This window comes from Myotis daubentonii, chromosome 1, assembly GCF_963259705.1.
Source record: "Myotis daubentonii chromosome 1, mMyoDau2.1, whole genome shotgun sequence".
Classification (NCBI taxonomy): domain Eukaryota; kingdom Metazoa; phylum Chordata; class Mammalia; order Chiroptera; family Vespertilionidae; genus Myotis; species Myotis daubentonii.
Genome location: NC_081840.1, coordinates 155,945,372 through 155,955,602, shown reverse-complemented (window position 1 = coordinate 155,955,602; position 10,231 = coordinate 155,945,372). Strand labels below are relative to the sequence as shown.

The following is a 10,231-nucleotide window of genomic DNA, read 5'->3' as shown; positions in this document are numbered from 1 at the left end:
AGGCCAGGGGAGTTTTTCACAAGGGGCCTCCTGCTGCCTCCAGCCACAGACTCATGCTCAGTCTTCCTCCCTCTTCACTAGGATTTGGGCAGTTCTCTCCCCAAAGCAAGAATTTCTGATTTCTGGCATTGATATCGGCACCTCACATAGATCCATGTTTCTCCATCCTTCATAACAGTCAGACTTTTCCTGACATCACACCAGGTGAATTCTCCCTCCTTTTGTAGCTTCCTGTGGGCACTGAGCTGTGTTCTTTCTTGCGCTGTCCTTGCAGTATTTCAGGTCTGTTTGTCAGCACACCGCCCCAATCTTTAAGAAAGCCTCTTGAGAGTGGTAATTGTGTTATCTTCCCTTTAGGTTCCTTTTTTTGTTTGTTTTCTAGCTTCATCGAGACATAATTGACATATAACATTGCATAACGTTTAAGGTGTACAAAGTAGTGATTTTACGTATGTATATATTGCAAAATGATTACCACAATAAGATTAGTTAACACATCCAAAAATATGGAATGCTGCTATAATTCGTGTGTCACCCTTGCCCAGAGGCCATGCGAATCTTCTCTGGATTGTTCCAGTGTTTGCACTTAAGTTATTTCTAATGATCATACTTGATGCTTCATATATGTTAAACATCGCGCTAGCAATGCAAAATTCCATTGTGAGAGCATCCTGCCTAAATTCTGAGACTCTATAAGGACTTCAATGACTTCAATGCATCCCGGGTGACGTTTACTAAATATGGCAGAGAAAGAGGTAGAGTTTGAATATGTGGCTATGACACCCATGAGCAGGCAAAATAGGCAGGGAAAGAAAGGCATGAAACTGTTAGCATCTGCCTCCTGGGTGGCCGAGGAGCAGTTGCTGCAGGTGTGGCCTGGAAGGGATCATGATGGAAAACACAGCCCCAGACAGGCTGACTCCTCCATGAGACCCACTTATGTGACAAGCAGAACTGGAGGGATCTTTCCGAGGCTCAACAAGAAGGAACACAGCCCGAGATCCGGTGACCACAGAGCTTCAGGCTGTCAACAGAAGCTCTTAGCCGGGGTGGAGATGTGGTTTGGAGGCTGTGAGTCTCGGTCACATTGCAAAGGATGTGACTGCAATGGTGTGAGCGTGCACAGGCCACACAGGGGCTGCAGCCAGCCTCCCCTTGCAGCTGGCCCAGCTCATGGCTCATTCATCTCCCACAGCTGTCAGGGCAGAGAACAACAGGTGAAAGCAGGCCCTGCTCATTGTTCCCGGGAAGCATTTAGCTACGCCTGCCACCCCCTCCGCATGTCCAGCACAGACCTCCAACTTAGAGCTTTCATGCGGGGAGGCCAGCTCTCTGAGCCACTGTGACCCAGAAAGCTTTCGTTCAAGACCCAGTCCTAAAAAGTTCCCCACGTCTGGGCCTGGGAAGCTACTTTGGGGCCGCTCCAGGGTCTGGATGAAATGCAGGGACAGGTGGGGGCAGTCCTTGGGGAGCTGGGGGGTGGGTGGCCCTGAGGGCTGCAGGTCAGAGAGCACATTCCTCCTGCAGGCCAGAGCCCCCTGTCACCCGTTGCAGCCTGGGGCACTTAGTGTTTCAGTTTGTCAGCTAGCCTCCCAAATCTCACGCAGCACACTTAGAGTGGTGATTGTCATCTTTCTCTTAAGTTCTTTTTAATGGCGTATATTCAGCATTGAGAAATACATCCAAAATGCAATTGTATTTGGACTGCACTGGTAGCATCCTGCCTAAATTCTGAGTATCTGTAAGAGGAAGACTTCAAGGCATCCTGGCTGACGTTGGCTTAATAAGACAGAAAGAGAACAACATTCTGAATGTCAGGGGATTCCAATGAGGCAAAACATGCAGGAGAAGTAAAGTGCGGGTGTGATAATGATTGGATACAGAGTCACAGGAAGGTGGGATTCTGGGAAAACATTTTGGAGAAGGGAGGCAGGTAGGCAGGGGTTGGGCCCCCAGGTCATGTGAAGGATGATGCTAAATAATAGCAAGCGGGTGTGAATCTAAGCTGGGCATCAAATCCAACTTAAAGTAAAACCTGTGACTCCTAGCAGCAAGGCCTGGGCTGGTTGCATCAGAGTCTGAGCAGACCCTTTCTGTGCACAGAGGGCTCCACAAAAGCAGCCACACTCTCTAAAGGCGGGGATGGGAGCAGCCCGTGGAGTGGGGATGCTGGGGCTGGGGCCTGCCACTGGGTGGACCAAGCTTTCTTCTTTCATCCCCAAGGGGTTTTCTCTCCTCCTCCTTGGTTTCTCCAGTCCAGTTGACAGCCCGCAGCCCCCAGCCCCGTCTACACACAGATAGAAAGAGCGTAGTGCATTGGGACAACTTACCTCCAAACTCTGTCCACCAGTGTCTGAAATTCCTGGCATCAGCCTCACTCCTCATGGAACCACTTAAAAGGATGCCATTTAATTAGGCTGCTGAAGTCATCTGAGTGGGCAATTAGCAAGCATCCCTTTATTAGATTTTCTAGTCTGGAATCTGTGAAGTCATCATTTTCCTCTCCCCTCCTTCCCCTCCCACCTCTGAACCTCTGTCCCAAGCCCTGTGCTGAGACAGGGGTCTGTATTCAGTTCAAGCCTCTGATCTTCCCTCAGGCATGGAAATGTTGGGAACCGTGGTGTCCCCTTTCTGGAACTCTGTGACCACTCTGACTGTAGCAATGCTTGTGTGTTTCTTGCCAGTTGTGTTGTAATGCCGTACATTTTCTACTCACATAGTCTATCCAATAAGAGGGTAGTCCCATTGTGGTCAAGGTCTGTGTCTCATAAGATCAAAGCCTTGGGATATCTGTGTCACAGTTTCTCAGTAGAGTCAGTAGACTCTGAGTTATTATCATAAAACTGCCATTCAAGGCAACATAGGTCAGGTAAGTACCAGCAGGGCGTTTCCTCCTCAGACATGGCAGGTCCTGGGGCTTGGGGATAATACAACGGTGTTGGGAATAAGGCAGAAAGAGTGCTTGTTCCGAGGGGTGGTGTCACATGTCAGGGTCTGGACCACACCCACCCAGCTGGGGACAGGCAGGAGCCATAGGAGCTGACTCATCTACAGCTGAATCAGGATCTCAAGGAGTGGGGCGGGAGCAGCAAGACTGTTACAGATGATGGTTTGCAACAGAAGAACCTTCACACTTTGATGGTTCCCTATGGAACACTGTGCCAAGGGACCTTTGTGAGCACCAGGAAGGCTGGGTGTTGGGCACAGGCTTTTTAGCCAGTAGGATGGGCCTCAGCAGGGGGTGGATGGTCCTCCAGGAAAGATGGTGCCATGGCCACTAGAGCCTCACTTAGCACATCTCTGACCTGCCTACAGGCCAGAACCTGCCCCCTTGAAGGTGTAGCTCATCTGCTCAGGCCACCCTCCCTGGGCAGGAGTTGGTTAGCTCAGTGGACCTACAGCCTATGAGATGCTCCCTGAAGTCCTGCCACCTCTACCTCCTGTAACCTCCAAGTGTCCCTCCCTCTTCCTTTTGTTCTCACCCTGGCTGATCTAGCTTCCCCCTGAGCTGTCCTCTCCATCCTCCCCCTGTACCCAGTGCCTCCTGAGTCACCACACAAGCATGGGGGAGCCGTCCTGGCTGCCCAATAAACTGGCTTCAAAATAGCTTTGCTAAGCCCACTGGGGACACCCAGTCTCCTGGCTCCTGCTCCCCATGTCTTCATCACACAGTCCCAGCTGTGCCCATGGAGAGGCTGTCACTCAAAGGCCTGGAGTGCATACTGACCCTCTCTCTAGGGCACCTCCCCGAGGTCCCTCAGGTCCACCTTCCTGGACCAACTATTGCTGTGTGTCCCTTGGTTTTCTTAGAGGAAGGCAGCTCTTTCCAGGAGCATCCTGGAGTCTAGCAGAGGAGATAAGCTGGGGGATTATAATAACAAGGTGATTTCCTCTCACAGAGAAGAAATGTTTGCTAAGTTTTGGGTGGCTTCTCCTTGGAGTGGAGACATGACTACAGGATCCTTGCTGTCATATCTGCCTTTAATTACATGACAGCATGGTTCCACAGGGCTGGGACTAGGGCGAGGCAAGCAGGGCTCCCTGGGCTCCAAATTCAGAGGCTCTCTCATGTTTGTGTAATTCCCTCATGTCCCTCCCTCACCTGCACAGTCACCTCACTCCACGGTTCAAGGGAAAAGAACCTGGGATGGGCCAGGGTGGGTGCCATTCATTAGCTCACTCTCTGGTCCTGGGTTTCCCATCTGTGAAAGGGGCACAAGGACACCCACCCGACTACTTGGCCCAGTTGCTGTGAACACACAACCTGCCCCTTGATGGGGGCACAGAGGTGTTCGCACACTGCAGAGTGCCCCAGCTTCTGGAAGGGGACACAGAAACATCCGACCCCAGAGAGAAGCCGCCTGTGCGCCGACTGTAGAGACGCAGAGAGCAGTGGATGGTGACTACCCCCCTTCATTTTCCCTGGGGTCACACATCTCTCCTTGCCCAGCGGCCTCGCTGGCAAGTATGTGGGAGGCTAGCCCCCAGCCCGCTGCAGGGGTGGGCTTCCATCTTCTGTGTTCTTCTGGCCAGACCTTGCTCTGTAAACGTCAGGGGCTCCCAGAAAAAAAACTCCCAGCGGCAGTGGGTCAGGGATGGGAGATGCGTGCCCCCCTCCCCCCACCTCGCCGCCCCCCTGCCTTGTGAGATACAGAACAGGGTCCAGCATGATGCAGCCTTTGCTTGCACAAGTAGGTGCATGGGCAAGGGGCCAAGTCGCCTGAAGGTGCACCCTCTGTCCTTCCCCAACACTGGGGGCTCAGGCCAGGCAAGCTGCAGGGACTGTAACGGGGAGCCAGATCTAGTCCCCTCCCAGCGCAGCGTCCCTGTCTCCGGTGAGGATGTGTCACCCAGAGAAGAGAGGGTGTTAACTTTCTAAGCGGCAAGCTCTGCAGAGAAGTCCAGAGGCCAGCCTGCCTGGGGCCTGGAAGAACACTTTCTGTGCCGCTGCCCAACTTCCTCAAAGAACAATGCAGAGAAGATGCTGTTTTCCGCTGGGGAAGCTGGAAGGGTGTGGTGATTACAGGTTGTGGAGAGGTCAGGCCAAGGGCCGCCCGCCTCTCCCGGTGGAGCTGGAGCAGGCATCACGCTGCCGCCCACCTGGGCGAGCTGTAGGGGCAGCCGTTCGGGTGGAGAGGAGCTGGTTACCCCTGCTATCCGGGGCCGCAGTTTCCAATTAGTGACTGGCATGGAGGTAAACGACACTGCTTGGTCATTGCCACAATTATTAACAGCACCACGAGCATTTGTTGATTGCCTGCAGTACCCACTGTAGAATGTAGAAGACACTGTCTACACCTTCTAGAAGATTCCAGGCTACTTACGGAAAATGCAGACCAGCATGGTGTACCAAAAGACAGGCAGCACGGTGGGTTAGACCATGGACTCTGGAGCTCGCTGCCTGAGTTTGAATCCTGACCTGGCTACTTACTGGCTATATACTGTGGACATGTTACTTACCCTCCCCGTGCCTCAGTTTCTCCATCTGAAAATGGGGATGAAGATAATAACAGGATCTACTTTGTTGAGCTGTTAGGAGGATTAAAGGAGAAAGCAGTGTTTACAAAGCTCTCAGAACAGCATCTGGCATTTTATACATACAGTGTTGGTAAAATAAATCACGTAAGTAGAATAAAAATGTGGCCACAACAGATGGGGTTTGGTCGTTTTCCAGCGTGCGTTTTGTTTTTTAACCCCAGTTTCAGTTACTTCAAGTCCGCTTGGGTTTGTGGGAGAAGCACATAGGAATAAATGTGATTCCCAAACACACTTGAAGACCACAGCCCCGCCCGAGAGCCTCTCTCCTAGGAGCGGTGGCCTACATTCTTGCAAAGCTTAGTGTGGTCACTCCTCTGACAGCGAGGGTTCCAGGCTCCCGAAATCAACGCAGCCATGTTGGCGAGGAGAAATTATGAATGAACAAAGGTCTGGGCTGAGATAGTGGGTGGTGCTGATTACACACAAATCTAGGATTTGAATGAGAGCAGCATTTATTTCCTTCTGGACAAGCAGATGTTTACATAATGTTATGTCCACATTGGGGATTGGCCTCTCCAGTGCGCCCAAGACCCAGTGGGGAAGAAAGGAGACTCAAGCTAGAGAAGGGAGATAGAGATAGAGGCTTCCCATCCTTTCCAGGGCAGTTGGGTGTGGAGTTGGGTGGAAAATGTACTTTCCTGACAGCCATAGACTGAGCCTCAGAAGCGTGGGTCCTTGTGGACCAGCCAGAGGGAGGGACAGCCCTCTCATGTGTGGGTCCCACCAAGAGCAACAATGTGGACTGGGGGCTTGTAGCCACAGGCTGTCCTGGAGAGCGAGAGGGTCACTGATCCCTCTTACCGACAGGGCTACCTCACCCCTATGACAAGAGTGGCCAGGCACAGCCTGAAGATATCAGGGCAACGAGGAGTTTGGAGATTGAGTTGTCCAAGCATATTAAGCTGGGCCCTCCAGGCAAAAATAACTCACCAAGCTTCTAAAAGTGCACAGCTGAGTCACTAATACCAGTAGCAACTTATAAGTATTTACTTATAAGCATTTACTGCATGTCAGGCACTCTTCTAAGTGTTTTATGTAGCATCACTGACTCGATCCTTGCCAAACCCTAGGAAATAGGTAGTGTTATCATCTCCATTGTATAGATGAGGCAACTGACACGCAGAGAGGGTAAGTAACTTTCTCAAGGACACACAGCGTATAAATACTAGAGCTAAGGTTCAAGCCCAGCTAGTTTGGCTCCAGAATCCTTCCTCTTAACCACAACATTAAACAGCTTCTGAGTTACACAATTACTTACTTACATTCCAAATACAATGCTGGAGCCTGAATTTCAATCGCATCAGCCCCTGGAACTTCTAAGACTCACATACTTTACCTGAGGGACTATCAACTCCCAGGCATGCAGGGAGCAGGTGATTAACAAGCACACAGTGTGTTCTGGTGGCATTTACTCTCTAAGATGTCAGGAGTGATTAGCACCCTCAAGACAATTTCTGTGCAGCCAAACTTCCCATTATCTCAACCTAATAAAGTCTCTTTTATGAATACAGTTCAGCCGTCAAAGCATTTGAACTCTGCCTTGCAGCTTTGTGTTACCTGTAAATCTAAAGGCATGTTTTCATTGAGCCCCTGATTAAAACAGTGAAGGAACAAGACGGGCAAAGGCACCTTTTTCAGTTACTATTTAATCAAAGACAGATCAGTCTCACTGTGGACTTTCATCAGCCCATTTCTCTAAAGGGCGTCCTAGGGAAGTTCCTCAGCCCTGCTCCTCCAGCTGCTTCTCTTTTAGCTGAACTGCTTCTGTGGCCCCCTCCTCACCTTTCTTCTCAGATCCTGTCCCCTCCCCTTACTTGGGGAGGGGGAGTCCTTGGGGACAGGTTTTGAAACTAGAGCTGCTGTCTACTACCACCCTTTTGTCTTCAAAGCCAGCGGAGCAGAACAAACCTGCCTGAGATCGCATTACAGTTTCAGCTTTGGGAGGCCAGGGGCCAGCAGTAACTGTTGCCAAGGCAACCAGTGGTGCAGAAGAGAGCCACAGAAAAGGGCTGAGGCTCTGGCCCCGCCTCTGGGTCACAGAGTTGAGGGGAGGCCAGGGGTTGGGCAAGGTCCACTGTTCAGGGGAAATTGTTCCAAATGTCAAGTGTGGCCCCACTGCTGACTCTGCAGTCAGCCCCTCCCATAGCACCCTGTGGTGGTCCTCTGACAGGAGCTCCTGTGCGACCTGGTCAGTGCCAGGCTCTGAACTGTCAGGCAGGGGACCCTGACACTGGAGGAATGACCGAGAGCAATGGAGGGCACCTAATGCCTCAGACCACAATAGTGTAGGCACTGTAATTTTTGGTTTTCTGTAATTTGCACTAAATTGGGTATTTCACTTTGCACACTTTGCATTACTTAGGTAGGCTCATTTGGTTCATATGTATACCCTTTACCTCCTTGGAAATGCTGAGGAACAAAGTGTACATGTCTGCATGTATGTGAGCATGTCATCTAAGTGTGTGCATGTGTGGTTGTGTGTGAGCATGTCAGTGTGTCCCTGTGAATGTGTGCACTTCCATATGTACCTGTGAGCGTGTGCTTCCCTGTGTGCCTGTGAGTGTGCGCACACATGCATGGGCACACCCAGGGAGGGGGATGCAGCAGAAGCCAACGTGGGCTCAGAGCCCCAGATCCGAAAGCAGCAGAGGAGGAAACAGAAGATGCTCTCTGAAAAGGCCGAGTAACCCCGCCAGAAATACTCAGATTTCACAGAAAATCCAGGAGGGCCGGTCTCAGCTCCCCCTCTCTCCATAGCCTCCTGACTGCCCCTCCTGGTCTCCACTGAGGGGAAATGAAAACAAATGTCTGGAAAGAGGCCAAGAGCAAAGTAAGCTGTCTGGAGGAGGCTGTGGCCTCTTCGGAGGACAAAAGCAGGGGTAGGAAGAGAGAGGAGGAAGGAAGGGGGAGGGAGGTTAAGAGGGAGAGAGAAGACAGACAGACACCAGCCGGCTTGAGGGCCTGGGACAAAGGGGAGAGAACACTGGGGCATAGCAGGCGGCAGAGCCCACTGAGGTGTGGGTCTGGCTTTGCCCTGAGCTGCTCCCACACCCCCTGAGGCAGAGACCACCCTGTCCCTACCTGGCAGAATTCATTTCTGAGCATACAGGGCAGCGGATCATTCAGCAGAGCAGGATCTTGCTTGGAGGCAGATTTCAAACAGGGACAGCTGTCCCCTCGGACCCTGGCCACAGCCACCAACAAAGCAGGCTGGGAAGCCCATGGTTCCCTCAGGCGAGGTGCACAAGCTCAGGCACCTGGTCCAGGTTTCAGCTGGAGGGTGCCGGATGTGAAAGGGTGCAGCATGAAGAGATGCTACAACAGCCAGGCATCTCTTCAGTGTCTCACTTGTGGGGAGATGATAAGACACGGTCTCTGCCCTCAGGGGTCTGCCACAATGAGACAGAGACCACTGCTGGGTTGGCAGGGGCCGTGGGACCCAGGAAGAGAGAGCGTCATGCTGACACAGGGCTTACTACCTGCTTCATACACACTTGGTGTTTAATCCTATGGGCATCAAGCTTTATAAATGAGGAAACTGAGGCACTGAGATCTTACATGCCTCTCAAACTCGAAGTCACATGGCCAGTGAACCTGATTTGAGGCAAGCCATGCTCCTAACCACTGCCCACCATAGCCTTTGGAAGTGGAGGATCAGACTTTTCTCACGGAGGGTCCTAGTGGGAAGTGTTCAGGGGGAAGAAGGAGGACAGGAGTCGTGCAGGCGTGGGCAATGGGGGATGGTGTGCCAGCACTCCTGCCATGTAGGGTGTGTGGGAGCGAAGCTTGGACACGAGGAGGAAGTGTCTGAGAGTCCACCTGGGTTGGCTGTGTGTCTGAGAGTTACCTAATCGGTGTCCTTATGGTCACAAGATATTTATAATGGTTCATGAAACAGCAGGTTCTGGTGAGCCAGCAGCTGGGCATGCTGCCTGAGCACCTGGGATCCTGAAGAACATGTCAATCATTAACCAGGTGGCCCTCCTGGCTGGGAGGCTGAGGCTTTGGAGAAGCAGGTAGGGGCCACAGGATCATGATGAGAAAGAGGCCCAATGAGCTGGTGTGGCCTTGGGCAAGCCTCTCTGTGCCTCTGGCTCCTCGTGTGTGGCACGGAGCCAGTAGCAGTGCTGGCCTTGCAGGGTTGCTGAGGGGGATTGAACAAGTAAATAGGTGTGCACAAGAGAAGTGCTCTCTATGTGTGGGGTGGTGTTGTCACTAGCAAGGTCAGAATCCTGGTCCCGGTCTTTTTTCTGACTCTTATCCAGGTGGATGATACTCCTGCAATCTCTCCTCCACTCCTCAGTCCTCTCCAAAGTCCCCATTGGTCCCTTATGTGAGACTGGGACTGGTCCAGAGAGGTCTGATCTCAGGAGGGACATTGGATCATAGAGGTGCACCCAGCCTTGCTCCAGGGCTGGCTCTGCAGCAGGCGTGGGCAGCCTGTAGCTTCCCTCACCAGATAATGAAATTCCTGATATATTTCTCAGGCAGAAGCACACGGTGTGCCTCTCACTGCAAGAGGGAGAAGCTGCATGGTGTCCTCAGCCTCCTCCAGGTTGACCTCAGCTGGGAGGGGAGGTCTCATCAGGGTGAACAGCGAAGATTGGGCACACCCTATCCAGTGGGGGGAATGTTGTTCTAAATGAGACAGGCACAGAGTCAGCATCTTACACCAGAGATGGGGCCTCTGAGG

General features: G+C 52.0%; 1 non-coding gene across 1 annotated transcript; it reads right to left on the bottom strand.

The window, feature by feature from the left end:
* Positions 1-500: 500 nt before the first annotated feature.
* On the bottom strand, positions 501-612 carry LOC132224139 (U6 spliceosomal RNA). Its single transcript, XR_009450602.1, has one exon. It is a non-coding gene; the product is annotated as a U6 spliceosomal RNA (small nuclear RNA).
* Between the last annotated feature and the right edge of the window lie 9,619 nt (positions 613-10,231).